This window comes from Helicoverpa zea, chromosome 8 (genome assembly GCF_022581195.2).
Source record: "Helicoverpa zea isolate HzStark_Cry1AcR chromosome 8, ilHelZeax1.1, whole genome shotgun sequence".
In the NCBI taxonomy this organism is placed as follows: Eukaryota; Metazoa; Arthropoda; class Insecta; order Lepidoptera; family Noctuidae; genus Helicoverpa; species Helicoverpa zea.
This window is the reverse complement of record NC_061459.1, coordinates 11,836,816-11,841,276: the sequence shown is the minus strand read 5'-3', so window position 1 is coordinate 11,841,276 and position 4,461 is coordinate 11,836,816. Positions and strand designations below refer to the sequence as shown.

The 4,461-nt window shown below is 36.8% G+C and overlaps 1 long non-coding RNA gene across 1 annotated transcript; it reads right to left on the bottom strand.

Moving 5' to 3' along the window:
- Positions 1–3,158: 3,158 nt before the first annotated feature.
- Positions 3,159–4,461, bottom strand: LOC124632748. The gene is made up of 3 exons (XR_006984665.1): positions 4,376–4,461; positions 3,926–4,037; positions 3,159–3,439 (listed from the first exon to the last, which is right to left on the bottom strand). It is a non-coding gene; the product is annotated as an uncharacterized LOC124632748 (long non-coding RNA).

Below are 4,461 nucleotides of genomic sequence, written 5' to 3'. Positions count from 1 at the left end.
GTCACACCCAGACCACGGCCAACAAGCATGCTCATCACACAAATGTCGACCGAACCGGGAATCGAACCCAAGACCTCTGGTTCAGCAATCCGGCATAGTTAATTGTGGCTGACTTAGTAATTTAGAAGCCAACATACATTTTTGGGCCGAATAATGATAATAAAAAGAAGTCTATTTAATTAGCACCCATTAATTATGACGTGAACGCCAAAGCCCATTCACGAAGTTTCGCCTTCGTAATTGACCTAAAGCTAAATCGGCGTTGGATGGTAAATCTCTAGTTTGCCTCCTTGTTGCTTCAGCAATTATTTCAAGCTCTTCTACTCTTTCTTCCTCGGAAATAGAGATTGCCGGAATACCCGCGCGATTGCACATGTTGTGCAAAACACAACATGCAATTACTATTTTTGCAACTACATCTGGATGGTAGTCGAGTACTCTGTGTACTAATAAGCACCTAAATCGTCCTTTTAGGAGGCCTATTGTTCTCTCAACTGAGTTGCGAGCAGTTGAATGACGCTTATTGTAATAAGCTTCAGGGGAATTCTCTTCAGCGCCACTAATTGGCGTCATGAGGTAGGCACGCTGAGCATATCCTGAATCACCTGAAAAAAAAATAACTATGTAGTTTTTATACTTAGTAATTAGGCTTATATTCTGAAGCAGGGTCAGGAAAGGATCTACTTACCGAGCAAAACTACTTCTTCACCAGCATTTGTTAATGCCTCTAAATGGTCTTTGATAGCACTATAATTAAAAATGAAGCTATCGTGAGTAGCTCCTCCATATGTGGGATCCACGTGTAAAATATTTAAATCTGCATCTGTTATCTGAAAAAGAAATAAATTACAATGACTCTATTATACCTAATTATAATTGATTACAACATTGAAATCCATTTTACCAATTGCACATTTCTTGCATGGTAGCCTTTGCGGCAGTAAAACCGTTCTTCGTTCTCTGCTGGTCTCTTCATTGCCACCAGAGTGCCATCAATACAGCCTATGGTGGCTGGAAACCCAAACCTTTTGTAGAACCTGTAATTTACAATAATCACTAACATGAACACAACTGTAAAAATAAAAGGGTCAGTTTAATTATAATAATATTAAAATTATATTATATCTAGGTACTAACCTTTCTTTTAAAATTTGCCTTTCTTGCTGATTTTGAGGAAACCTTATATATTTTTTTACTACGGCCGGATTGTTCAGAGCTTCCACTACTTCATTTATGCAACGAGATGCAGACGGTTGCGATAAATAAGTTCTGATGCCCTCTTTAATAACCTTCTGGTAACTGCCACTAGCCAAGAATGATAAAGTACATAGTATCTGTGAAACAATAAATCAATAAAAAATGTAATACCTACTTTATCTGGATTTAGTGAAAACAAAATTGAGACCAATTTGGTTATTTTCATGCTTAAGAGAATACCAATATTATAACTGAAGTACAGAGGCTTTTGAAAACATATCAGCTGGCGGGGAAACCACATAAAGGGAATACTCCTTATTAAGAACTAAGTGTTTTTCTTATTATTGTGTGCTTGATTACAATTTTTCAACTATAAACTGTGTCAATACTTACTTTTACACGAGTTGTAAGTCCTTTGCCTCGACGTTTTGTGGGCTTTATCAGGGGCAGTAAATCAGACTCCAGTTGGTCAATTAGCTCCTTTGACAATCTATATATGCTCACATAGTCATCATCGCGAGTTAATAAAGGTAAACTACGAATTCTAGCAGATTGTTGACGCTTTTCTAAATTATCTAAAGCATGAGCTTCTTCTAATAAAGATTTAAGCAAAAACATTCTAGCCATCGTTAAATGTAGGCACTTAATCACTTTAAAACACTTAGAACTTTATTTAAACACTATTTTAAATATAATAGTCTCTAGATCAAGTTGGCAACGGTACCTGAAACAAGATTCTATAAAGGATTTTTCGCGCAGATTTATAACCTCACAAATTTTCACTGACGAAGAAAAGCCTCCCTACCATAGAGAGCATTGGACACTTTTGACTTAGTTTATGAAAAAAAAATCGGTAAAAAAACTTTTAAGTTAAACGGTTTTATCTTATGTGCACTGAAAACTAGAAAATAAAAAATAGTTACTTACCTGTCAACCTACGTAGGTGGTCCCGGTCATATTAGACTAAAATAAAAACGTGGGGCCCATTAACTATTGCTGTAGTACTCTCTTCTAAAGGTATAATAGGTGTGGATTGCATCGACTTACTATAATTGTAACTGGAGATTTTGACAATCAATAATTAATAATAGAAAATACACATACCTTTCATTAGTTTTCTCTTTATAACGATCCGAAACCGCAACAAAATATTTAAGTACTTTTACGAGTGTTTGTTCTTGACAACTCACAGAAATGACAGATAGTCTATGGATGAACACCGTTACCAGTCGGTAACGTAAACTACCCAATTAAAAAAAAACAAAACTATGATCAGAAATCAGAATAAAAGGGGGGTCCTTTTATTCTGATTTGATCATGTCTCCCAACTGCCCATCTCTCCCCTACCTCCCCTATAGATAGACAGATTTTGACAAATCTGTCAAAATCTCGACTTTGATTTAGTTCAACTTGTCAACACGCTCGATAGTGAAGCGCTAGTGTAGTTTGACAATGTCAATCACGAAACTTTAAGGTAGAATTCCGTGGGTCGCGATTGTCGCAGCCGCGCGCGACAAAAGTCAACCTATGAAAATGTATGGCACCGCTGCCGAGGGCTGCGACAGTCGCGCGCGGACGACGAATTTCGTGAGCCGCTCGCGGCCGTACGCTTCTCAACATGGTCTAGCGCTTAATAACATCTATAGAATTTTAGTAAAACCAGAATTAAATTTTTGACAATGCCGCGAGCAGCTTACGAAATTCGTCGGCCGCGCGCGACTGTCACGGGCCTCGACAACGGTGCCATACATTTTCAAAGGTTGACTATTGTCGCGTCCACGGAATTCTACCTTTAGATCGAAGTCGAAGTGAGAGTGATGTCGAAGTGAGTTGTGATATTTTATAGAATCGACATGCTGTACTTCATTTACTGTAATATTTTAACAGTTTTGAAATATCCTTAATAAAATCAAAGCTTTTTGTATGATTTTTGATATTATCACAAAATAATACAAACAAAGTCAATTACCTAGTATTTTTATTATAATGTTCATCTATCATTTGACAATAATCATTACGTATTATAACAATGTAGCATAAAAATATAAAAATCACTCGTACAGTTTCATACCATTTAATATTATGTAAAACAATATTGTTTTAAAACAAATTACATGTACAATCTTATTTATAGACATATTTCTTCACTCCGAAATGCACGTTTTCTTCGGTCAATATAGATGAGACTCCTTATCAACACACATTCCACAATACTGACACCAAACTTTGTATCAATCCGCAGCTGAAACAAATAAAAAATCTTATCAAAAAAAACGGTTAAGAGCGAGTTGGACTTGCGCTTTTTGGCATCTACTTTCTTAAGTAGAATTACTAGTACATGTAAATACATTCAGATTTATATATGACCTTTTTTAACTTAGTTTTTAGCCAGTAAGTCTAACGGACACCAGTCTAATCAAGGGGTATTGGGTTGCCCGGGTAACTGGGTTGGGGAGGTCAGATAGGGCAGTCGCTCTTTGTACTGGTACTCAGCTACATCCGGTAAGACTGGAGGCTGACCCCAACATAGTTGGGAAAAAAGCTCGGAGGATGGATAATGTATGATCTTTTTTTAACTATCACATAAATGTGTTGCATCTACCGCTTCTATTTCTCTACCGACCAAAAGTTGTCTGGTAAACACTTCAGGCACCAAGTCCGCTGTCCTACATGATTGTGGAAACAGCATCAAATAAATAAATACCTAGGTAACATAACATAGTATTACCTCTTTTTATTCCCGCCTGCACTGAATGCTCCATTGCCGAAATGTGAACCAGAGACTACTCCAGAAGCTGCCGAGCCTCCCGAAGCTGTTATGGGAGCATGGTTGACTGCTTCTATTGAAAAAAAAAAACAGTATTTTTACCAAAACTGAGAAAATGTCATCCTACTCTGAAATAACTTTTATATTCCAAACCGGGTTTGGGCTATCATTTACATTAAATCGTGTAACTTTCCAGAAATAACCGTAGATAAGAGAGCTGCAATTTGTGCTCATAATCTATTCAAAATAGCTGCATAAAGCAAACAACACAAAAATATATTCTTCTCACTTTCAAGTAGCAAAGAGTGAATATCATATTTTTTGTAATCTTTTGGTGAAGCGGTCTCACTTTAACATTATGGAAATATTTCACTTCAGTGCTCAAATTGAAAGAAATAAAATCACACTTACGTGGGGCAGCGTACGTGTACGCAAGAAGCACGACAACCAGGAATAGCACCAAATCTTTCATCTTGTTCGATTGCTCTCACAATACT